This window comes from Electrona antarctica, assembly GCF_951216825.1.
Source record: "Electrona antarctica genome assembly, chromosome: 20".
NCBI classification, from domain to species: Eukaryota; Metazoa; Chordata; class Actinopteri; order Myctophiformes; family Myctophidae; genus Electrona; species Electrona antarctica.
In genome coordinates this window covers 29,533,997-29,560,963 of record NC_136801.1, presented here as the reverse complement: position 1 = coordinate 29,560,963, position 26,967 = coordinate 29,533,997, and the positions used below count along the sequence as shown (strand labels likewise).

The following is a 26,967-nucleotide window of genomic DNA, read 5'->3' as shown; positions in this document are numbered from 1 at the left end:
CTTCTAGTCACGTAAAAAAAACAACAACATTAAAGTGATTTGATCATGACTGGCAGCTTCCATTTTGCAATCACGGGGGATGTGTTGGGATCTTGATTGGGAGCGATGTACATATTTTGTCTTATCAGTAATATCAGTAACCAATTATAATTTCATAATTAATGAGCACAGTGATTATGGAAGTAATTATGAATTTCAAATTTAATTTTGCATAATAATATTAAGAATGGAATACCGTAAATGTAAGGACCTTCATTGTGTGGTTAATAAACAACGTGTTCATAAGACTTTGCAGACATCTATGAAATGTCTATGGCATTGTTATGTGCCATTTACACAAATTTGACAGTCTATACGACCACTACCGCTAGCATTTTCGTCCAACTCCTCCCGCTCAACACTCCCCACTGGCGGGTGCCACCCCAGCCCGTAGGATTGTGTGCTGTCCGCACAGCTTCCCTCCCCAAAGCCCAAACACAGGCCAATTGTGTTCACATAGACGCATGACAAAGCTGGATGCACCGCATTGGATTCGAACCCCCAGACTCTGGTTACCACTGTACCACTGGGGTGGTTAAAAGACACTTAAGACAGACAACTTCAGCTTTATTTTATACTGTGGATTATATAGATTATTATTGTCAACAACGTCCTGCTGTCATATTCTTAGCCAACTAGAGCAACACCTGCATGCGTAGGCCGCAGCCTCAGACTCAGCACTCTGAGCAGAGTGGAGGAAGTGGTCCATTCAAGGGCATCTTGGAGTCGGACAGATTCATGCTGCATCCCAAGCGGCCGATTGCCCCCAAAGTTATCCAAAATATCCGCCTCCGTGTAATGATTTTTCCAAGACAGCTGACTGGCCCAGTCCACTCACGTCACTCTGCAGATTTACCTTGATAATACGCTTATACACACCGGCTGATCTCATTCACCTGACCTTGCTGCAACAGTCAGCGTACGTAAAGGGAGGAGAAGAACGTTTCCACTTATCTGTTCCTCTCGTCAAGAGAAGTGAGATTCTCAACCATTCACTCCCTGTGTGGCTGTGATCGACTTATAACCTTTTGTCTCCCCCCCCCCCACACACACCCCCCGATAGCATCTTAGGGATGCTCAAGGTCTGCAAGACGATATCCAACTTATAGTTAGCCATTATGAATTGAACAAAGATCCAGAATCTAGGATAGATCTGCCTTGTAGAACAAGGTTGTCGTGGCACCGAAGGGGATCACCTGTCCAGAACAGTGTTTCTGGACAATTTCTAACTTTATAGAACGAGCAGAAGGAGCTTTCCCCTGCTCTGTCTTCACAGGTCCCAGGCTGCAAAATAGGCGATGGGTGAGGAGACTGCAGGGGCCCTAACTTGCGTGACTGTTTTTTGTACAAAGAAAAAAAAAGAAGAAAAAAAAGAAAAAAGAAGAAGAATCAGATACTGAAAATAGCCAATCTACAAGCTCACAATGCATAGATGTAGATTTATGTTTCACTATTTTAAAATGTTTTAAAAATGCATAAAAGGATTTGGGATATGGCATAATGTGCCGCGGCGCGCAAGCTATATGGCCCTGAGCATGTGCACTATAGCAAATGGGGGAGGAGGCCAGAACATTCTTCATATTGAATGGAATCCTCAATACAGACATTTTCACACTGGTCACATGAAGTCGCAGATCCACATGAAGCCACACCGTTATTATTATTAGACACCATCTTTTTTTGTGTGTAATTGCATTTTGCATGTGAAGCCATCCTTCCACCGCAATTAACGAGTTACTGATTAGCGATTCTCAGAAATACTCTCAACGCTGATGTGATGTTATTTTAGCAGAAGAATTCAATAATTTCCCTCTGACTGTGCTTGTTAAGATAATCACACTATAATTGCATTATCCAGGGGCCTATTTTACGAAACTTGGATTAACTAATCCAGGATTTAAGCCAAAACCAGGCTTGTTAAATCCTGGTCTGTACAGCCTGGTTTATTCCGTTCCACTAAAGCCAAGCGAGGTTTAAAATGGGCGGATTTGGCAAGCCAGGATCATCAAGCCTGGCTAAATACACAGCCTGGCCCTTTCTCACTAGACCCATTCGGTGGAACACAGATTTACTGATCCTTCTTCTTCGTGGGGTATTATGGCAGTTGGCATCCTTAATAGTTGCATTACTGCCCCCGTATCTCAGTATCTTTACTAATCTATTGCAGACTTACTGATACAAGGACTTAAGCTTCTAAAAAAAAATACTGCTGCTGTAATTAGAGAGAGAAAATACTCTCAATATTTTACCACTACTCTTAGCTTAAAACTTCAATGAAATCGTCATAATAAATGTAACATAATTCTTAATATTGTAAGCATAATGATATTGTAGCATCGTGATATTTGGCCATAGCTCCCTACCTTCTACATTTGGGGAAGGGGGTTGTTGCCCAGACAGGGGCTAGACTGGTGAACCGTGGGTCATGGCATGGGTTCAATAGTGGGTGAAATGAGTAATGGTAATATTTAGTAGTTTTCACTTTTACAAACAAATAATATAAACTTATTCTTAAACACTTGCACCACCACCTATTCTGGGTGAACATTCACCAAACGTAGCTGATCTACAAGCTCACAAACTGTCATGATGAGGTTGTGCAGCCTATATATTTTAGTTCTTTGATTTTGTATATGTTTAAATTAGTCCTTTAATGCAGACCGATAAAAATAAGGCAACATAAACCCATAATAATTGAAGGTAACAGGTACGCTCGCCCCTTTTCCAACTCGCCCCCACGAAAAGTGAAGAACGGTCGCCCCGGAATTTCGAAAAGTGAAGACGGCACGCCCCGAAGCCGTGGATAGTTCGCCCCCAAAGAGTGGATATCTCTCCCCACAGCGTGGATATCTCGCCCAAAGCATGGATATCTCGCCCCATGTTTATTTTACCTTATTTCTCATATTAGAACATTTAGAACCAGTTTGATTTCTCATATTAGAACATTTAGAACCAGTTTGTTGTTGTTGGTCAAATGATGCATTGGTTAATGAATGGCTCATCCCCTTGTATTGTTCTGGAAATTCCATTCTGGAGAACATTTAGAACCAGTAGGAAAGTCTGTGAAATCTCTCTCTCTCTGCTGTTACCTTGAAAAAAACGGTTTTACGGGGCGACTTGTCCGGACTTTTGGGGGCGACTTTTCCGGACTTTTTGGGGCGACTTCGCCGGGCTTTGGGGGCGACCGTTCTTCGCCGTTTGGGGCGAGTTGGAATTGGAGCGAGCAGTTTTGTATTCATAATTGAATAAGTGTGAAAAGAAATTGACTGCTTAAAGGGATATTTCACTTTCAAAAAAACGTTGTAATTTCATCGTCTACCCAGGCTTATGTGAACACCCCAGACAGTTTAAGTTGCTTCAGTCAGTATTTAGATATGTGATATTAATTGTAGCTGCCCCGCCCCCTTCCTATACAAACCCATTATAACTTAGAACTAGATAGATTCGAAAACACCCGACCTATTTTCTGTTGACTGATAATGTCCTTCTAATACGTGAGGGGGCCGTGGATTGTCATTTACTGTTTTCATTTATTTTTAATAATTATTTTTGATTTTGTGAGGAGGAGGGGGGGCTGGAGCTGGAGGGCAGCAGGAGGTTCTTTACCAAAATAATTATTAAAAAGAAATTAAAACAGTAAATGACAATCCACGGTCCCCTCACGAATTAGTAGAACAATATCAGTCAACAAAAAATAGTTTAGGTGTTTTTGATGAATCTATCATGGTTAAAATAGAGTTTTAAGTTATAATGGGTTTGTATAGGAAGGGGGTGGGGCAGTTAAAATGAATATCAAATATCTAATTACTATCTAATTAATATCTAATCAAGCAACTTAAGAACTGCCCGGGGTGTTGTAGTGTAACCCTTTCCCCACCAAAGATGCAGTAAAGTTATTCCCCTTAATAGGCTGCTGTTGTTTTCTGTAGTTTTATTTCTAGATATGAAAGTACAGTAATAAGATAACAACAGAGGAGAGGGTGCATAAATCGTCACTGTCGAGTGGAAACCACATATATCCAAAGTTAAAATAGCAAAAATAACTGATCTACAAGCTCACAATGTGATGCACTGTGAGCTTGAAGATCGGTTACTTTTGCTCGACACTCGTGTACGATGAAGTAGGTCATTAACTGGCTTATGGCCAGCCTAATTAACAGTGGATTGTGCCTTCTGCCTGCACTATTCATATGTTTAATTCGTCATTTTAATGCCAATAGAAAGATCCGTGATATACACACTACATCTCATTCTCACACAGCAATCCTATAGTATTATACCCAGTCCTGGTGGCTACAAAAGTTGCTACATTTTGTTATATTAAGCTCCCGATTACAGGGGATTAAACGATTACGTCAATTACGTCAGTGGCCATAAGGGATTTATTGATTCATTACGTCAATTACGTCAATATAGCCATAAGGGGGTTAAGTGACAAAAAAACATAAATAAAACCTATGGAGATATGAGGTCTCTGCCCGACAGCGACAATATGAATGTTGACTTTATGCACAGTGATGTGGAATATTGGAAATTTCTGCTTGGAGTTTCAGTGTTTGCTGCCTCGACTCCATTCCAAAGATATTGAATTTGATCCAAGAGATAAAAAGCCTCTTTTAATTATTCCAGAAAAAAAGCTCTGAAAAGTCTCAACTACTATACTACTGTATTTCCAAATGTTTTGAACTTATGAGGCAGAGACTGCACATATTGCACATACCTGTTCATAGCTTTGTTGTATATATTTTATGATTCTTTATATATTTTGTTGTGTGTTAATCTGATTTTTGTTGTCTCTACCACCGTCTTTTCTGATGCAATTATATTGAAACTGTGTTTTGTTGGACTTTGTGTTAAAGTACTTTGTGTCATTGGTCTTGATAACAAAAACTAACAGCAGGGTACTCAAAGGTGGGAACAAAATAAAACACCACATGATATCTGTCATAAACAGATGGTTCTTTGTCTTGTTCTTACATTTAGAGCAATGGTTTTTACCCCTTTTTTTACCCACAGTGTAGTCGATCATTATGCCAATTAATTCCTCCCCAAATATTTCTGTCGCTAACCCTCCCAGCTCAACTATCTTCCCTTAAACACTGGCAATTGTGTTCGTATGGGCGCTGGCCAAACCGGATGCACCGCGGTGGATTCAAACCTATAGGCCCTCATTTATCAACGTGGTGTACCCAAATTTGGGTGTACACCGCGTTGGCCCTCATTTCATGTATGTAAATGAGGGCCATAGACTCTACTCCACAGTGGTGGGAAGGTACTTTACAGCTGCGTCAGCTGAGACCAATTCAGTAAATACATCTTGCGGCTAGCTTTGCACCATGTACCATATAACTATATAGTCGAGTTGGAAACACCGCCAATGCATTTGCAGCATACATTTTTGTGTACGTGCCACTATGTGCCACAAATTATCTAAACATGGCCCTTTATTTATTTTTATTGTCTTTTTTGGGGGGGGGGGGGGGGTGGGTTGCAGTGTGAGAAACTCAACGACTCAGAGATGACATGATAAGAGCTTGGTGTTGATACTAAACTAAAGCTGATGTTGGATAGTGTGTTCAACCTCTGCCTCTGGTCAATCAGCGGGGCTGCACTATCCCTCCGGATATCACTCCAGTAAGCAAAGTCCCCATAGATGGATCTCTGTTCAGCGCTAACGTGAAATATTGCTTTGCTGAGCATTCACTCAGGCGAAGTAGAAATCATTGCCTCTCTCTCTCTTGGTAAGGTTGACAGATGGCCGTCCAGACGATCTGAAAAACTAAGAATCGGATGGCAGACTGAACAACCAGGCCGCTACATGGTTTATCCTCATTCACTTTGACCGCCATCAAGGTGGGGAATATTATATTGACTTCTACATTTTGATACATATATTAAAAATAAAAAATACAGCCTTGAGATGGACCATATTTTAATGAATGTCCCCAGCACATATTTTTAAGACATTAGTCAAACAAATAGAGTGATAAAAGAGAAGAGGCTGAGAGTGGGCCTAACACAGGTCAAGTTTGGAAACCTCTGCACCAAGTGATACTAGGACTGGTCCTTATATGAAAGGGAAACTTTAGAGATTACAGTAATAGCGAATGACAGCAAATCAGGTCCAAAATTGGGCCGCCTAATGGCCTCGATTCCTGAGCCTGATGAACTTTGCTGCATGCGTGTCATTCCCTGTGTCAGTCTCTCTTGCCTGTCTCTGTCACTCTTCCATGGTATACTATCCAGTAACGGCAGAGAAGCAATAGCCTATATATGTATACACACACACAATTTATTTTCTTTAAAGGACAACTTTAGTTTATTTCAACCAAGGTTCATGTTTTAGGTTATTAGAGAAAGTAAAAGATGAGTGTTAATGGTTTTTCATTTTCTACTTTCTTTCAATTTAGCGATTTTATCTATTTTTGACAGGGGGGGTGGGGACATTCGAACATGGTCCTAAATATGCATTTCTTTACAAAGAAAAATGTGATTTATTTTATTTATCATTTACTAGGCCTATAGTCCTACTAGACCCCAATAAATTATATCTTGCCACAAAAGATCACATTCTATTGAATGTGACAAACTGACATATTGAGCCTACAACACACAGTATGGCATCCCCCTAGTACCTCTACCTTCACATTCAGTAGATCCTGTGATCTTTTGTGGCCATAATGTAATTTCATAAGGTCTAGTAGGCCTATTGTAAATATTAATAAAGAAATCGCCGTAACATTTTGTAAAAAAGGACGTATTTAGCCCTATGTTCGAATGCCCCCGCCTCCTGCCAAAAATATCTAAAAATCGCTAAAACTAAAGAAAGCAGCAAATGAAAAATAATTATAAAATAAATAACACTCACCTTTTACTTTGTCTAAAAACAACCTACAACCTGAACCTTGGTTGCAAAAAAAAACTAAAGTTGTCTTTTAAATCTGGCCATGAATGGAATGCTTGAAATTATACTTTGACGTATGCTTCACATATTCTCAATCAAAGCGCTTTAGAAATTAATCATTATCATAATCATGCCGCTATTAAACAGACTTTGTTATGTTCATTCAGAGGTAATTGAGCCCCTCTGCCAGGTTCTTTTTTAACAACACTTCCTGGTATAACCACTGGTTGTCGGAAATTTGATGAGTATCCGATGAATAATTCTAATGCTAATTACAGAGAGGGAGAAATACATATGTGATGAAGGAAGTTAAAGATATCATTAAGCGTGGTACCCAAGGATCAGCCTTTGTTCACGAGAGAGGACACTGTTGTATAGAGGCTATGTTATATTTAGAAGGGTTGCAGAGGTAAATGTACCCTATTTTCTTCAAATATATGAACCTGCAAAACCTGTCCATATATGGCCTTCAGTCCGTGACGCCTAGTGACATGTCACACCACCATATATGGCCGTCAGTTCGTCACGCCTTGTGACATGATACATATATGGCCGTCTCCATATATGAAGATCACGACACTGACCTCATCAAACCCTGGATAGCCATACTGTACATGGGGAAGACTGGATCATCACCTAGATCTGCATATATGGAGCTGGCCAGCAACTCTGACCTCAAACCTCAAACCCTTAGATCTTTCCATATATGGAGCTGACCCGTTTTGACATTCCAGAAGTTGATCATGCCCCACCCGTCCTTCCTCTTCCTCTCCCTTTTGACTGATACCTGTCCATTCAAACTCTAGACGGGCCCGCCCCAAATTTATTAGCGCAGCCGCCGAAAACTAGAGTTCTCAAAAGGCCCGAAAATGAAGGCCCGGCCCTATCTGGGCCCTAACTGCCCCCCCGCCTGGTCTTGGCACACATTTTTCGCCCTACCCGGCCCGAAAGCATCAATTAAAAAAGAAAAAAGCTCCATATATGGGCATTCCCAGACCTGTAGCTTCAGCGCGACCTCGCCCTCAGCGCTCTTTAGGGCGAGGTCACTTCTCACCCTCAGGGCGTCTTACTGGTAAACAACACATTTGCTGGTGAAACAATCTCCAGCAAAGCTTTGTCTTTTGTTGTACAGTGTTAGCCATGAACCAATCAGACATGGTTGCTGACGTGGGCCCAGTGATAAAAAATAAATAAAACGCTGACCGGTGGAGTCTGGTCAGTGATGGAGATGCTCCATGGCTTTGATGCGGGAGGGCTTTACAATACACTGTCAGCAGGCCTGGCAACATGGCTGTAAAGAGCCTTGTCACACGGCAGGGCCTGCATATAGACAGGGTCACTTCACCGGCTTACACTGAGGGCATAGTGCTGCTCGGTCAGCCTTGAAAGCACTGTGTGAGGGGAGGACGACCCCATCTGCTGAGCTTGCATAGGAGGCAACCATCACTCACTCACTCACTCACTTGGAGGAGGCGTTCGCTGGAGAGGCAGGGCCGTGTGGGGGAAAAGGGTGAAGGCGGAGTGAGAATCGGGGAAACAGACCTGGTGGATAGAGGTCTCAAGTACAGCTGGGCGATATGACTTCAAATCAATATCACGATTATTTCAAACTTGTGCCTCGGTTATGATCAATGAATGATTTATTTCATAGTATTAGTTAGTTTTAGTAGAGAAAATAGCTGAGCTATCTATGAGCGAGTAGATTGGCTATACTGTTGGTACGCCACCATTGTACAACTAAGTCTAATCGATTAAATCGATAATAAAAAAATGTGTTTTGAATCGAATGTTTTGTGTCACTTAATTTGTGTCACTTCATTTCATGGCCCTAGTCTGAAGATGAATTAATGGAGAATATAAAAAGGTAGGCTTACAGAGCAATCATGTTTTCCTCACAGCATGGATAGAAGCCTTAGTTATATCCGTTGCTGTCGGGCAGAACCTGTTACTTTTCAGGATTCAAATTCAAAAGTAGAAAAAAAATTGCTATTTTTGCGGGACACTGTGTATGACTGTGTATTGATTTACTAAAAAAAACATAAAAGTTTAAAAGTGGAGATACAAGGTTTCAACGATATCACATCCATTGGTGCCAGCTTCCATTCCATGTATAGCAGCTCTTCTGGCCGGTCATAAGACATCTGTGTGTTTTACATAGAAAAAGCACCCTGTCTTTGGGGATCAGCGCCAAGCCGCAGTTCTCCCCCTCAGCATTGATTTGCAGTGTGTTACATTGACATGGACAGAGACAGATAGAGTCCCCTGGATCTGTCGGCCTGATATAATACCCAACCCGAGGAGAGGAGGGGACGTTGAAACCAAACAGGAACAATGTGTTCCGACATCTCCCCGACTAAAGGGAAGGGGAGGCGTTTCTCAACAATGAGGAAAGGAGGAGGTGATCCTGCGGGGCCGCGACGCATATTGCTTTGACCCTCCCCTTTTGGCCCCCCCATTGTTTTTCAATTAATCGTGGCCACTTTGTGGCGAACGACACTGACAGATGGCGAGGCCTTTGCCGGGGTTCATGGGGTCGCGAGGCGCGCATAGTGCTTACTGGGGGAGAAAAGTGAATTTTTAGGGCCAAGCGGTGCACACACACCTCCGTGAGTGCTGCCACCGAGGCGGCTTTCTAAGTGCTGATCTATTCAAGGTGCAAGGAACCAGGAAATAAGGTAGAGGCATCTTCACGGTTCTGGAGGATATTACTTTGCTACGCTGAGTAATAGTTTGTGTCCAGGAAGAAAACCATTGGGGTTGGGAAAAGTATCGACTTGTAGCGACAGTATTAAGTCAAGTTTATGCAATTAGCCATCTTTGGTTAAAAACGTTTTTTTTTGTTAAATGTTAAAAACACAATATTATATTCTAACTAGAAAAGTCGCAATTTAGAAAAAGTTGCAAAATGTGGTTGCCACAGTCGCTTACATAGACCCCAGAGGCTTGAATAGTTTGGTGTTCTGCCCTTGGTCTTTATAAACGATTGTAAAACATAGCCAATTAGCTACTACAAACGTTATGCAAAGCTCAGCCAATCACAGCGGAAGTTAGGTAGGTTACTCTGGAAGAAGAAGAATACAAAAGTGTGACAATAACTATAGTGTACTACAAACGTTATGCAAAGCTCGGCCAATCACAGCGGAAGTTAGGTATGTTACTCTGGAAGAAGAATAAAAAAGTGTGACAATAACTATAGTCTGCATGGCACACTAATAACTAGAACTGCACTCTGTTGAGTGCCTACTTGCTTGTTGCACACAAGTAGGCCATAAATGGCCACCTAGTGCGCAAGCAGAGCGCACAAGTACTGTCGACTGCTACAAACTGTCAAATCTCAGCTTCTCTGTGAAAGAACGTTTGAAATATTGAATTATTAGGTTTAGCTATTTGCTACGTACCTAGTTTTTGGAGGTAAACAAGTATGGTAAAAGTTTCTAAAAGAAATACAGTTCTATTGATTTAGAAGTGTCCTGGATCCCTTTTTAGTTTCTCAAAGAGTAAAAAATATATATACAAAAAGTATATAAATTGAAAAAAAATATGTTACAGTATAATTATTTCATTATTTATTTTAAATTGTCAATAACATTACTTTAAATTTACTTAATTTTGGACTATAGCGATATCAATACTAAATCATGGTCAGAGTAATACGGATGAGTGGCGGCTTTCGATGGTGACGTATGTCGGTCAGTGTCGGGTGGATTAAAGGAAATGCCTCTATGTATATGTAATTTGTAAATTGATTAGCGGTATACTGTGGTTACTTTGCGTATGCCCCGTTTGATGCGTATGTATCGTAGCAGCATATGACGTCAAGGTATAACTGGTACAACTAGCTCTCAATGATGACGTAATAAAGATGTGGATTAAAGGACCCAATGCCAGGGTGCAATTGGTTTTCGATGGTGACGTAATGACTATATGTTTTAGTGTCGGGAGGATTAAAGGTAAGGTAATGCCCCCATGTATACATGTATGTAATCTGACACCAATGCCATATCAAGCACAAGTAGTCATTACGTCATATGCATGAGTGACGGCTTTCGATGGTGACGTATATATCGATCAGTGTCGGGTGGATTAAAGGAAATGCCTCTATATGTATATGTAATTTGTAAGTTGATTAGCAGTATACTGTGGTTACTTTGCGTATGCCCCGTTTGATGTGTATGTATCGTAGCAGCTTATGACATCAGGGTATAACTGGTACAACTAGCTCTCAATGATGACGTAATAAAGATATGGATTAAAGGACCCAATGCCAGGGTGTAATTGGTTTTCGATGGTGACGTAATGACGATATGTTTTAGTGTCGGGAGGATTAAAGGTAATGCCCCTATGTATACATGTATGTAATCTGACACCACTGCCATATCAAGCACAAGTAGTTATTACGTCATACGCTGGCACGGCGCATACACATCAAACGGCGACATGCGCATCGAAGCACTGGACGAAAACTATTACTTGCGCGCTCTGCTTGCGCAACTTCGCAAGTAATACTAATCATTGCTATATAGTGTTTGCTCAGTAGCAGTCATCTACCTCAGAGGTTTCCAACCACTGGTACTAATACCACCAGTGGTACTTGAGCCCCCCTCTGCTGGTACTCAGAGGAGTCGCCCAAAAAAGGAGAAAAAAGACAAAAGTGGAATGAAATATTTATTTACATTAATACAGGTAGTTCTTCTGACCAAGCAATTGGTTGAAATAGGCTCTCCAGCCGTGCTGAAATGAGCATGACAGCACACCTAGCCATTAATAGAAGATTTGAGAACGGATTAATCACATTAGAAATATCAGTTGGTATTACAGTTGCCCATACATCCCTTATTTTTCCTTATCTGGTGTTCTTCCTGAATCCATCTCCCTGCCTAAATATCAATCAGACCTCGTCGCTTTTGTGACTCTTCTGGCAAGACGACTTATTCTGATCCACTGGAAAAGAAACATACCCTCCCTCACATTCACGTTGGATCTCTGATATCTCTGTATACTGATTGTATTGGAGTTTTTTGTGTTTGTTTGTTTGTTTTCTTCTTGCGTGTGTGTGTGTTGTTGGTTTGTATTTGTTGTTTCTGCATTTGTTAAAAAAACAAAACTTTAAAATCTAATAAATAGAATGTTACAAAAAAAACTGTTGTGCGTCAGAGCAGCAGTAAAATTGGCTTAGGAATGGAACAAAAACAAAACAATTCAAAGAATAAATTGCATTTTCTTCTGAAATGAGCAGCATACCTAGCCATTAAAGGAGAATTCCATACTAGAAGGCTTTCTTTATACCTTTATTTGTAGTTGTTACATCCCCACCAACGAGGTCCAGGTGTAATTTTGCGCCTTTACACAAAATAACACCTGGACCTCTTTGGTGGGGATGTAACAGCTACAAATAAAGGTAAGAAAGCCTTCTAGTATGGAATTCTCCTTTAATAGAAGATTTGAGAACCGATTAATCCCATTACCACTATTATCAGTTGTGCATCAGAGCAGCAGCACAACTGGTTTAGGAAAGGAACAAAAAAAAACAATTCAAAGAATAAATTAGATTTTCCTTAATAATAGCTGAATAGAATGGGGCAGGTCTACGCTGTATTTCATATAGCAGTTATTATGGTGGTACTTGGAGTGCCAGATATTTTCTGTGGTGGTACTTGGTATAAAAAGGTTGAAATGACCTGTCTTTCCAGCTCTTTAATAAACAGAAATAAGTGGTTTGCCATGTTTCAATGTCAGTGGTGCTCAAACGATTTCATGCCAAGGACCCCCAGAATAATATGCATTTGGCCGCCGACCCCCATCTGAAAATATGTTGTTCTAAGGACCCCCCTCAGAAGCAAAGATTTGAGTTAAAACATTCGCTGTGAAAGAATATTCAAAAGATGGTGCGCTTGGATATGCGCACCTATAGTTTGTATTGCACAGTGAACTCAGTGTGCTATATATCCAAACGCACCTTAAGATAACAGATGAATGTGCCGTTTGCTCCCCGTTTGTGTTTGTCTTTCACACCGGAGCCATGTGCACCGCTGTGCAATCCCTCTCCTTTATGGCCCACTAAAGCACCGGCAGATGTACCGTTAAGTAGCTCTCAATGACTGTTAGTCGAGCCCTAACCTCTCCCTGGTGCTAAGCTATTGATTTTTGTATTAGATAAACATGAATCTTGTAAATAAGAGGTGAATGCATGTGGATCCATTGACCCCCCCCCCAGAGAGAGAGAGAGAGAGAGAAAACAAAAAACACCCGTGTGAAGTGAGGGCCGCTAATATATTAAAGTCTAACTCATGTTGATTAGGTGATGTAATGGGGATGTAAAACAAACAAACGGTGTCATTGTTATTTAATGTTTGTGTTAGGGACAAGATGACGTAAATTTTCCCTTCATTGTCAATGGCGTTTTTAAAACAAACTTGAACTAAAAACAAACATTAAACCTGTATATAGGAGGGGCTAGCTCCCCTCAAAAATAGTGCGACAGGGAGAGCAGAGTGATGGACTAAGAAAGACAATGAAAGACTGTGAGATGAATAGACGGACAGAAAGAAGTGTAGAAAAGCCGGATACCGAGTTGAGAAAGTGATACCGCAAAAGAGAGACAGAGTGAGAGAGAAACGACAAGACAGAGGGCGAGGGAGACCAAAAGAAAGACAGAGAGAGAAAGAGAGCGAGCGGGGCAAGGCAGACGGCCGACACAATGAGAAGAAGCTTCATTTGAAGTGTAATTATCTTTCCTGCTCAAGTGCAGCGAGGGAACAAATGGAGGAAGCAGAGGAAACATAGATTCTCTGCTGGTCGACTACAAAGGTCAACCCCCCCCATGAGATAAAAGACAAGCTATGCTGGCAAATAAAGAGTTATGACGACTAACAAATAGAAATTAGCCTAATGCTCAATGGCGGAAGGTATTGATCAATGCTCATGGTGCGGATCAATCAAACATTGATTTTTGTTTTCTTGTTTTCTAAGTGATCTGAATTAGCATTTATGAATGGGAAGTTTAGATTTTGTCGACCACAAAAAAAAAAGAAAAAAAGAAGTCAGTGTTTCTTCTGTATGGGAGAAAATGCATCGTTTTCTAACAGAACAGGCCTTTAAAAAGTTTTGTTATAAATGTTCATTATGCTCCCACTGGCGATCATAATTCAATAACATATTGTAAATATTGGCATTCGTATGCTGACCTAATGTCATGAATCATCCAGTACGTCAAGCTAACTTGGTGTTATGACTCACCACACTCTTTTATCTGGGTAACGATACCAATAATTAATGCTGAATGGATGCCACCACAGACAGACATTCATAACAGGGCGGGCGAGAGAGAGAGAGAGAGAGAGAGAGAGAGAGAGAGAGACTTGGAGGGTATTTCATTCCATCTGTGAAACCAGGCCCTTATTTTTATTTTTTTCTTGCTGCATGCGAGGAATTTATGGAAAAGTCTCCTAACAAGTTTGATTCATGTTTATGGCTTCCTAAACAGACAGGTAGTCAGTGGAGCTCGGGGGAGCGCTAAACACCAGTACATAAAAAACAATGGAGGAGGAATTGGATCAGCTCAGCTGAAACACATTTGTCCTGCGGAATACAAAAAAAAGGGAAGGAGAGAAAAAAAAAAGCCCCTACGGCAGCAAAAGAGAGGGACAGACAGTATATCTGGCAAATGGAATCCTCTGACCGTTTATTCATCAATAAACACTGGCTTGCATCAAACCCGTTATGCGTTTTGGCCTGTTTTTAATGTCACTGATTCATTTTTACTAGCAGGGCTGTTAAATGCTACACGGCGATGACAGCAAACACATGTTGTGTGTACGTGTGTGTGTGTGTGCGTGCGTGCGTGCGTGCGTGCGTGCGTGCGTGACTTAAACTTGTATAAGAAATGCTTTACAGTTATAGAGATGAATCAGTGAATAACAGAAGAATTTCAATGGATATAACGCCGTTATTGGTCACTGTACAGAAAGTTCCCATTCCAATGAAGCGTCAGAGTACTGAACATTATTTCATTGTGACTCCTATTAATGTCTGGCCTTTGCTAGGACAAGAGTACATTACAGCGCACACACACGCACGCACGCACGCACGCACGCACGCTGACGGCAGAAACCTCCAAATTTAACATTTCATGCGTTTTCTTGTAAATGGTGTCACACAAAAGTCCACAATGGATTACACCATGATGCGTTGTGAGCTTCAACAATGGCTATTTTCAGAACCGTGGAAAGTGGTTGGAAGTGAAAGTAGTAAAGTATGTCGGTGGGTTTTATAAATGTTTAACCAATGAAAGGCCCTGCTCAGCTTGTAGCCAAAAATCTGACTTCCTATCCAGATTGGAGTGCGATTGGTTTCATGAAGTCTGAACAAGGCTAATGAATGTGGTTCAAATTGGATTAGCAAAAATCTGTTTCCATATGTTATTTTTTTATGTTTGTTCAGACTGCATAAAAAACAATGTGACTCCAATATGGAGGAGACAAATGAGATGTGGGCTGGATTTGGGCTAGCAGTCTGAACAGCTGGCCATAAATAATAACTAAATTATAATAACTTTGAAGACATTGAAGGCCCTATCTTGCCTTACCCCTTATCCATGAACTTCTTTGCCATGTTTATTATTTTGAAAAACTATTAAAAGAAGTTCAAATAGCCAATCAAAAAGCTCACAACATGTCGATGTAGATTGGCTAGCTGAACTATTTTAAAACGTTTTAAAAAAATTGTAGGGCCCATAAGGTTTCCACCAGAGACTGTAAGAATGATGTCACTCAAACAGGCCCGTTTTTGACGCCACTTTTTCGGCCAATTCAAATCCGTCAACTACTGCAACCGCAAAGAGGTCTTCACTCAGTAGAAGCCCTAGAAACATACCCTACTTTATCATGCATTTTAATGAATGGGACCATAATTTAAAAATAAAGTCTCAATGAAAATGTTTACTAAGGTAATTAGGTAACATAATCAAGTATAAAGTCCGGCCAAAACCTTATTCACTTGAATGGAGTAAAAATGCTTCCACAGCCAGCAGGAGGAGGGGAAATAGCGACATCTGCCTGGGCCAGTAATTAGAACGGCCGATAATTACTTCCCATTTAGCTTCAAATCCAGCTTCTGGTTTCCAGCCCGACAGTGACAATACACTTCTGGCTTGCACTGATGTGACTACTACAGATAATGGTGCAGCAGACAGAGCTCTGTTCTCCAGTACAGTACACAGAGCAAATGGCCAAACGCAGTATCTGAGGCTGTTGACATCCACAGCGGCCCTATCTCCTCCATCTATCGGCCAAGGCGTGTAAGATGGAGGCTGGAGGAGATTTGATGTGAAAGCCTTCCAGTTTTATTTAACCCCGTCTCCATGATTCAATATGAAGCCTGCCTGTGTGCAGATGATAACTGAGAGCAAAAGGTTGACATCAATAGGACTCGCTGACTGACGGACACACTGCAAGTCAGTGCGCGCGTGCGTGCGTGTGTGTGTCTCTTTATTACTGTACTTGTGAGGGTCAAATGTCCCCACAAGAATAGTAGAATTTGAGGAATAGACATGGTCCTCCCAAGAGACGTGTTTGTTTTAGGTTTACAATTAGGAAAAGATTCAGGTTAGGGTTAGGATGAGGTATTTAGGAGTTAGCTTTTTAGGGGTTGGGGTTATGGCTTATTTATACTTAGTTGCATCATGTGCGATAATATTGTGTCATGTGCGATAAATAGCTGATCTACAAGCTCACAATATGTCGCAACATGACACGTTGTGAGCTTGGGGGAAAAAAGTATAGTAATACAAGTAAGACGCGCAAACGCGGGAAGCGAACGCAGCTCGTAAATTGCAATAACAACAATTAGAATAAATTACGTACTTTTTAAGGTTTTTTTTAAGTTACGTTTTTTTAAATTAAATGTTTTTTCAAGTTTTTTTTTAGTGTGTGTATGTGTGCGTGCGTGTTTCTTTTTTAGTTTTTTTTTTTTTCAAGTTTTTTTTAGTGTGTATGTGTGCGTGCGTGCGTGTTTCTTTTTTAGGTTTTTTTTTTAAAGTTTTTTGTTTAATTCTTTTTTTAAGTTAAGTTTTTTTTTAAGTTAAGTTTTTTGTGTGTGTGCGTTTTTCCTTTTTAAGTTTTTTTTTTAAGTTAAGTTTTTTTTTAAGTTAAGTTTTTTTTAAGTTAAGTTTTTGTGTGTGTGCGTTTTTCCTTTTTAAGTTTTTTTTTAAGTTAAGTTTTTTTTTAAGTTAAGTTTTTTTTTAAGTTAAGTTTTTTGTGTGTGCTTTTTTCCTTTTTACGTTTTTTTTTAAGTTAAGTTTTTTTTAAAGTTAAGTTTTTTTTTAAGTTAAGTTTTTTGTGTGTGTGCGCTTTTCCTTTTTAAGTTTTTTTTTTAAGTTAAGTTTTTTTTTAAGTTAAGTTTTTTGTGTGTGTGTGTGTGTGTGTGTGTGTGCGTGCGTGCGTGTGTGTGTGTGTGTGCGTGCGTGCATGTGTGTGTGTGTGTTTTTGTGTGTGATACAGCTGCGCCCTCTGGTGGTGGGCGGGTGGTGTTACAGCGTGACACACACACAGACACACACACAGACACACACACAGACGTGATCTGCTGGGTCTCATAGTAAATGCTCACTGCGTTCGCAACAAGTAACACACACATATAGGCATCTCTCTGTGCATGTATAATATTTGCGTGTACAGTATGTGCTACATTTTGCATCGGGTGTGGCAGAGCGCTATTGCTAAGACATATAACAGCAAACGGCCTTGTTTAAGCATGCATGCATGTGCACACACACACACACACATGCATGTGAACGTGCATGTGGTAACTGTGTACGTGATGTCAGATGTACATCAGACAGAGAACAGCTAGCAGACAGACAGGGGAGTACACACGGCTGCTGCTGACAGGAGGCCTGTATGTCAGTGGTTGATTAGTTCAACCTGCTATACACGAATAATCCACCTGTAATAGTTTTCTCAGAAGATGGGCCGTTTGATTATTGCAATTCACTGGGGCCTTTAATTACATGCAGCAGGCATTTCCAGGCTCATTTGTAGCTCCGTCTCGTTTAGCATTTCAAAGTGGCAAATGATCCTCTGCACCACATTAGATGCCTCGGATTCCTAATGCAATATGTCTTCATGGCCTCGGCATGCAGTAATGGATCAAGCCCTCGCAGGGCCGTGCAGGCGCTACACCATACAAGTGAAAGTTCCTCAAACTGAGTTAACCCATTTTGGCCTGACCTCAAAATTTAAAAGAAATCTTCTAAATCCTCCAGTTTTCTGAAATAAATATTTTCATGATTTTTCAAAAATAGCAGACCTACAAGCTTGTAGCGCGCCACTCGGTGGCGCGCTATGAGCTTGTAGATCTGCTATTTTTCAATAGCTAAATTATAACAATGTTTAATTGTTAAACATTGTTATAATGTTATACATTATAATGTTATACATTGTTATACATTATTTTGGGCCGGTTCCCGGCCCAAAATGGGTTAAAGTACTGGAGTACCAACTTGAAAAAAGACTTCTCAAGTATTCAAAAGCAATTATAACAGCATTCTAGAGTACACATGTTGTACTTTTTTGCACTACTATTATACTATTACAATATCAACAGCAGTGAAAATGGCAGCTCTACGATCTGGGTGATGAATTGTGAGCTTGAAATCGGCCATTTATTTTTAAATAGGGCTTAAGTGGCTAATTCATAATGCAGGTTTTACCTTTTAGAAATGTAATGGAGTCAAAAGTACAAATAAGTAAAGTGCAGATACACAAAGTTAGGGACCAGTCGAAATTTAGAAAAGGGGGCCCTGGAGGAAAATAGGGGAGGGCCATGTCTTTTTAATTTTAGTCAGAGGGAGGGTGAGCTAATTTTACTTCGAGTCCAAGGGAGGATGATCCAATTTTGATAATAAAATAGTCCGGGTTTTATATATATATATATCTAATACTACAGCTTTTCTGAATTAAAGTACAACGTTGGTCAACGATACCCCTCTGTTGCTTTCACTTGGTTCTTCCCAACAGGACCGGTTTCCATTGTTCCCCGTGTCAATCACACTACAAGTACACACTTCAACCTCCACTCTTCAATGGCTTACATAGCTTGCTGTATTAGGCGTTAGACTACGAGACCATTGTCCGCATTGGCTGTGAGTTCAAACCTCACAGCGCAAACATTTTCGCGATTTTTGCGGTCACTTTATTTTCTCACATATTAAAAACGCTACCAGATTAAAGTTAGGAATAAATAATACTGAGGTAAATGTGATGTTAATTAATAGGTTAATAGGGGAGGGTGATTCCTTTTTGTTTAATCACCTGGGGAGGGGACGGGATTTTCTTTTTCACTCACAGGGAGGGTGATGGTATTTTATATCAGGACACATCAATTTCCTCCAGGGGTACCCCTATTTAAATTTCGACCTGTCCCTTCGTAGGCTACTCAAGTAAATGTTCTTTGTTACGGCCCACCACTAGTAATAATACATAAAAACAGTGGCACAGGAGAGCCCAGACTGGCATAGCCGTCTTGGGCACCAGCCTGACAGTGCGGGTTAGAATCCCGATCCCGACAACCTTTGCTGCGTGTCACCCATACCCCCCCCCCCCCCCCCCCCCCTCAATCTCTCTCTCCCCATTCTCTACTGTTCTAGTCTACTGTTAATCTATCAATAAAGGCAGAAAAAGCCTTTAAAAACAAAATATCTTAAAGAAAAAGAAAACTACAGCGGCACTGATTCATAAAAATGCAGAATTGTAAGTCTCTGCCTTGCTGTCGTTGTTGTGCCAATCAATGTGACGTTCAGACAACATTAAAACACAATTTCCTTTTCAAGTGCTTTTCTTTTGCTGATGGATAAAAAAATACTTCCACTCATAAAATGTAATAACATTCATCTCAAAGCCAGTTAGGCTGAGGTTTGATGTTCTCCCTGTGAGCATCATTGACAAGGAATCAAAAAGCACCGCTGTAGCTTAGTATATCTTTCTCATCTGCTCTTCAAACTTAATTAAAAAAAGAAAAGTCAAACAGTCAATTCATCACTCCCTCTTCATTTCCCTCAATAACAAACGCCTCGGAGGCTAACTTTAGTTACATATATTTTTTCCTAATTTGGTTTTCTGTTCCGTTTCTCCTTTTTCCAACTAATTGTTAAATCACTGTTGATTACTGCAATGAATTACTCACCTTGCTTCCTCCTGGCTGTGGGTTTTGAAGTGAGTTTTTTTTCCCTTGCGTACGCTGATAAGGTGTAGGCGCTATCTGATGCTGCTTGCTGAGGAAGCATGATTAAGATCTAAGCTATGAAGTCATTCTTGGTCCTAAAATAGCTGGCGAGGAGGCAAAAAAGTAGAAGAAAGAAAATCAAACGCAATGTGCAGCAGCAGATTTTGTGGGCCTTATACACACACAACTCCCTGTACAGCAGTAGATGTCTGAGAAATAATATATGATGACATCTCTCAAGTCAGGTTAATGAGTTGATCATTTTCCAGGGAGACATCAAATTCCGCTTTTGGGTCACATGCTAAAAAGTTTCGGAACCACTGCAATAGACCATATTCACATGGCCATGTTGGCATTTTGCATTGAAAAAGCAAGGTGGCAGTAACTTAACCTATTTTGGGCGGGAACCCCTTTTGGTGTTTTAAACATTATGTTATAATTTAGCTATTAAAAAATAGCAGATCTACAAGCTCATAGCGTGCCACCGAGTGGCGCGCTATGAACTTGTAGGTCTGCTATTTTTGAAAAATCGTTAAAATGTGCCTCAAATCTTTCAGAAAATAGTCATGATTTATATAAAAAAAAAATCGACGTCAGGCCTGACGCAGTGTGAATCACAGATATAAAAAACCTAGATACCTCATTCACCGCTGCAGTTAATGAATTGCATTTTTATAGCACTTTACCAAGTGCTCAAAGCGCTTTACAATATGGTTCAGTCATTCACACATTGGGAGGAGAAGCGGCGAACAGTGGACGCCAGCATCCTCAAAATATGTTGTCCCTGGAACAACATATTTTGAGATGGGGGTCTGCAGCCAAATACATTTTGGGGGTCCGACGGTCCGTGACATGAAAAAGTTTGAGCACCTCTGGCACAACAACATACGTTTTTTAGACAACTTTTAGGATTTAGAAGACAGTTGTAGAATCAACCTCAGGTCTTAATGGGTTTTTCTTGCCATGGATTAATGAATGTCTGTTTTCACCCATTGCTGATAGGTAGGTGAATTCCTATCTTGATACTGTAAATGGATGTTAAAGAATGTAAGCCCAAAGAATAATTCGATTTGACCAATATAACCCATAACACGAACAGTCATAAAATGTTTCAAATATAGTCAAAAACCTTCCCATCCAAATAATACCAGACAGGTGAGCGACCCTTCCACTCATTAATGCTGATTATGAACAGCTGTGGGACTAGCAGCTAGCTTTCTAGCATCCAAATGCAAATGGCCCGTTTATGGGTGTAACTCTTGAGTGTACAAATCCCATAAAGGACATTTTTGGTTACCCACAGGTGTCCTTGAAATTAAAAAGTTTGAGAACCACTGTGCTAGTATAATTGGTAAGACCCATTAACCTTTTCGCTGCAATCTACGTTCATAAACGTACGTAGCTAGGCTAACGGTACCTGCTGGTGCTACGCATCTATGCATATGTTCGTAGATCCAGATCCGTTGAGCCTCCATTATAACAGGATTTTCAAAGCTCTGTATCTCTAAAGGTTGGAGAGCATAAATCATTCGTGAGTTTGTACCGCATCGCTGAGCAAATGTAACTGGTTGGGTATGAGCTAATGCGAGTGGTGATGTGCTCATAACAAAGGCCCCCACCTTCCTGAATAACCCGGAAAGGAAACAAGCACCGTAGAGTGAGAGCGGACGGGTGGCATTCCTTAGGTGTGCACATGCTAACACTAGATGGCACTAAAGGAAAAAGGAAGACCCCCCCCTCCAATGTGGCTGCTTTGCATGGAGCCTATACTTGGTACTGAAATGTGCATTGAAGCTAATCATCCCCACTGCTCCTGTTTGATTGCAGTCTTGGTTCTCTGTTTTAGAAGCTTTGGGTCAGAGCTATCCACAAATATTTGACATAATTTGGCTATTCCCCTGTGAAGAAAACTCTTGTGATTCAGCTTCTCACTCACCGGGTCCAAGATGAGTCCGCCCAACGCCTCCCAGATGAGTTCCGACGAGCCGATGACCAACATGACTCTGACGGACGGCAGAAGGATCTGGTGGTGGTGGCCGGCGGCGGTACCACCAGCTCCAGCAGCATTACCATAGTATAGGCATTCTGTAAAAAATAATCAGAATCATCTTCAATATCACATCACAGCCAGGTTTACATGTGTAAAGAAGTTGGTGACATTTATTTTGTGCAAGCTCCATCGTTTGTTATTTTCAGAAAGAGAAAAAAAATCAAATAAAAGAGAGCTCGGTGGACAGATTCATTGAGGACTTTGGTTAGCTACTGTAGCTAGCTAGCTCTGCACACCGATGACCTGCAACCAGTACATTAATTAGATTTTACCCTAACCCCCAACTCTAACTATTAACCCCAATACCTACCACACTACTGTACATATAGCAGCCGGAGCCCGGAGGCTTGCTTGCACCAAAATAATTATCCAAACACAACTTGTAGTATCATTTTCAGCGAGTGGACAGGCTCTTTGGTGGTCCATCTTTGATGAGGTTGTGGTGGGGGGGACGTTGGGTGGGAGGAGGGGGGGTTGGTGGCAAAACAGCACTGCCTTCTGGTTCAAGGTTAATGCCTGCCGGCTCACCCCTGGACACACACGTCCATGATTGATGCATGCTCAGTGGCTGTACCCGGGGGATTAACACCATTGCTATAACGGCCAGCGTTTACATTTCTCTGACCTCCCTGCGTCACCTTCCCACTCTGCCACGGATTAATGTCAAAAACTGTGACAGACACACGACTTCTGCGCCCTACCTTTGTTTGTCATGTAAACTTAAAATCTCTACACTAAAGATATGGTAGGATTCCAGGGATTGTGAACGGACAAAATTAAATGTGTATAGGCGAAGAAATGCGATTAAATACATTCGCGAAACTAACATTCTACAACAACACCACCATCGTTCAGTATATGAAAACAGGGACTTTAATTTGTATAACTTCATGTATTCATCACATTCTTTTAATCATTTTGCAAGTGTTGTGCCTGTTGTCGACTCTTATTTTTGTATAATCAACAGTGAAACTCAGCACATCAGATAAATCCAGATTGGCGCCAGGCGGTTGTTATAATAGAAAAACATTGATTAAATAGGACATGAATTTACAAAAAACATAAATAGGTTGAAATACGGAGATACAAGCAAGGTTTCTGCCCGACAGCAATGTGCAAAGGGTAAACTATATCCCTAGGCAATGGACACACTGTGTGTGTGTGTGTGTGTGTGTGTGTGTGTGTGTGTGTGTGTGTGTGTGTGTGTGTGTGCGCGCGCGTGTGCAGACGTATTACTATAGGAGGGACAAATGTCCCCAAAAGCATAGTAACATTTTAGAAGCAGACATTTATACTTAGTTGCACGCCTGTGTCGTGCACTGAAAATGGCAGATCTACATCCTCAAAACACTTTGGGGTTATATGGTTAAAAGTGGCAAAAAGTTATGTAAATGCCATTCATAAACTCACCGTCCTAAAATGCTGATGTCCTCACAAGCATAGTAATACAAGCATGCGTGCGTGCGTGCGTGCGTGCGTGCGTTTGTGTGTGCAAGTGTGCGTGCTGCACCGTATGAGAGTCGATCACAGGCCATCTGGTCAGGCCCAACAACAGTGCTAGCCCCGGGCACACTGCACACAGCTAGTAATTTATACGTGTCTCAGGTGGTCCCCCCGCGTCCTCAAAGACTGTAATGAGTAATGAGACTTACTCCATAGAGGATCTGTCTTCTACAGCAGAGCAAACCACAGCAAGGACACCACGTTCGCCCAGCAGCTATGTACGCAGCAATGCAATGTGTGAACATGCACTGCACGGTAGGTGTTAGACCGTTAGCGGCACTGTTGCGACCTTGATTGTATCGTACAGTAGGCATGTGATTCATAGGGCACGTTTCTGATGCCATTTACCAGTTGGTTTTCAACCAGTGGTCCAGGTAGGTGTCTTTGAGGGGGATCCAGGTGATCCCCAGCTAAATGATGGAGAGTTTGGTAACCAAATGGACCCTTCTAGATCTTTAACTCTTGAGGTATATATATACACTGTAGGTGAAAATCCAGGATTATCATCATTAGGGATGCAATTATGGGTTATTTTTCTGATTGATTATTCTATCGATTACTTAGCTTCTCCATGAATTGAATAATCGAGAAGCGTGATTTTTGAATCATAAAAAAGAAAAATTGTATATAAATATAAAATATCTAGGCCCAATATATGAAATAAAATGTAATAAATAAATTAGTTAGATTAACTGTTAACCTAAATGTGATTTATAATGCATGTTTTTTTCTGATCCCTTGGTATTGTTGGAGGGCGCAAACCGTGACAGATTATAATTTAGGTAAGGAAACATGACCCCAGCGCCGCACAAAAGTTCTGCAGCACACATGCCGGTATATGTGGCAGTGATCGCTGTGCACCCCAAGCCATCCACCGCCCCCCTCTTCCTCTCCCTCTCCTATATCCGAGGACCTAAAGACTGGTGTCCCTGGCTAATAATTGCTGACACGCCAAAGCCAACATAGCCCAGTGAGCCTTTAATAGTTTTCATTTTTCTTCCTTACAGGATGGCCTCAGAGGTGCCATCATGAATGATCAGCACCTAGCCGCCACCGCAGCTTCCCGTGGAGGCCATAGCATCTCTCTCCCTCCCTCTCTCTCCTTTCCCAGTGTATCTCCCCCTCTCTCTCTCTCCCCCTTTCGCTCCTTCTCTCCCCCACTCTCTCCCTGCCTCTCCCTCCATCCCTCTCTCCCTACCCCCCCCCCCCCCCCTCCCTCTCTCTCTCTCTCTCTGTCTCTCGACCCTGTGACCCCATCCCTACCCAGACATCTCCTGGCTGTAGCCATTACTCCCCACTCTCCACCCCCTCTCCGCCTCTCATCTTGGCCAAGCCCCGGCCCACCACACAGACAATTTATAAAAGATTCCCCTGCCCTGCACAGCTTTCATCACAGGGACCCGCGGCTTTAGGGAGCCCATTTCATAACACTAATTCTCTCTCTCTCTCTCCGTCTCACCATCTCCTCGGCCAAACCATCAATACACCACTTCATAAACTATTTCAGGGTTCCGATCCATCAGGTCCTGTCCACGCTGATGGTGGCAGGTGTGTTACGTTGGTCTAACCTAGCTCACTCCGCACCGGCTCCATATTTGTCATTTCATTCAGATGCCAAAAGAAATCCCCTTGTCATTACTAATGGTAGAATGAATGAATCACTGGAAAACTTTAGAAAGCTTTGGGGCCAATGATTACAAAAATACAAACATTTATTTAGTATAAAGTACACAAGAGTAAACACACAAAAAACTCTATAAACATCCTGTGCTGGGTGTTGCTATTTCAAATTTTAAGCACAATTTCTGCAGAACGCAAAAAGTCATTCCGAGACGAGAGAACGTCGGATGATCGGACCCCCACCAAATCTCCTGGTTACATCAATATCGTTCATGTGAAGTGGGTTGTATGTGGTTATTTGTTGAAATGGTGGAAGTCGCTATAGTGAATCACCAGTCACCACCACCGGATCACCGCGGCTCCATCTGCGCGGCTGTCTGGAGCCTGCCTGGCGGGTTGCAGCGTGGATTCTACAGTGGTCGCGGTCCGCGAGAGGATCAATGACAGATCATCGTCATATAGCGAATCAGCGATTTTTATCATTACATTGAATAACCGTGGACAAAGTAGTTCACATGAACGATGCTTTGGTGGCTGGGGCATTTGAGGGGCAATATATATATTTTATATGCACCGCCGCCATTTGCGAGAATTGCGACCACAAAAAAAAAGTGTGCCAACTCATTTTCATTGTAATTAAGATAAGTACGATAGAAATTCATATTCTTTTAATGCCATATTTAGCCATACGAGCGCAAATATACATTGCGTCACCTCCCAACAGCAACAACAACCCCATAGCCTGAAGTGACCTGGCTCGGCCAATAGAATGACGGGGGGAGGGGGGTGGAGCTAGATTTGAATCTGTTTGGAAACACTCACTCACTTCTGTGTACAAACACTGGAAACTTGTCTAGATCACCTTTAATGAACTCCCTGTTAATGAACTCTGAGTGTAAAATCACACCCATGCTAACTGAGCAGTGCAATGTGTGTGTGTGTGTGTGTGTGTGTGTGTGTGTGTGTGTGTGTGTGTGTGTGTGTGTGTGTGTGTGTGTGTTTAGGAGCAGTGCCACTTCAGGTCACCCAGCGGTATTGCAGCTGTTCAAACTCCAAACATATATAGGGACATACAGTAGGGACCAGTCATTGGTGCAGTGTGCTCAAAAATGCTTGCTATTTCTTGACTACACAGCTTGAGGTACGCACTACGCAGAAACAATTATGGCAAAACAACCTCGCAGTCTGACGCATGTGGTTTAGTCACGTCAGCATCATTTACACTGGTCAGTAGACTAATGATACTTTGTGATGACGCATGATGCGTATGATTCTATTTCAATTCTATAATTCTGAATGCGTCCGTGTGTCGCCATCAATCAAAGCAAAGCAGCTGGGGATGGGGGGGGGGGGGGATTACTGAACATTTACTCTGACAATTTGCATCTTGTTTGTCATCATTGGTTTACATCAACATCCTGCCTTTTAGGCTTCCTGACGCCTATCAGACACCACACCACCTGTTGGTACTGCTGGAGCTTCTGGCTCTCTGACACCCTCACATTGTTGCTGACGGGGTAGAAACATTGTATCTCCATATTTAAACTTTTTAAGTTGTTTTTTTCTAGTACCCAATGTACAAGTTCACAGGGCGTTCCGAATGCATTGAGCTGTTTTGGACAAAATTCAAAGT

General features: G+C 41.5%; 1 long non-coding RNA gene across 3 annotated transcripts in view; it reads right to left on the bottom strand.

Annotated features, from left to right (window-relative positions):
* Window positions 1-26,967, bottom strand: part of LOC306913377 — a 129,725-nt gene that overhangs the window by 88,086 nt on the left and 14,672 nt on the right. For all 3 annotated transcript variants that reach the window (XR_013788524.1, XR_013788525.1, XR_013788526.1), the window contains exon 3: window positions 22,098-22,246. This is a non-coding gene — a long non-coding RNA (uncharacterized lncRNA). The remainder of the gene's footprint in view (window positions 1-22,097; window positions 22,247-26,967) is intronic.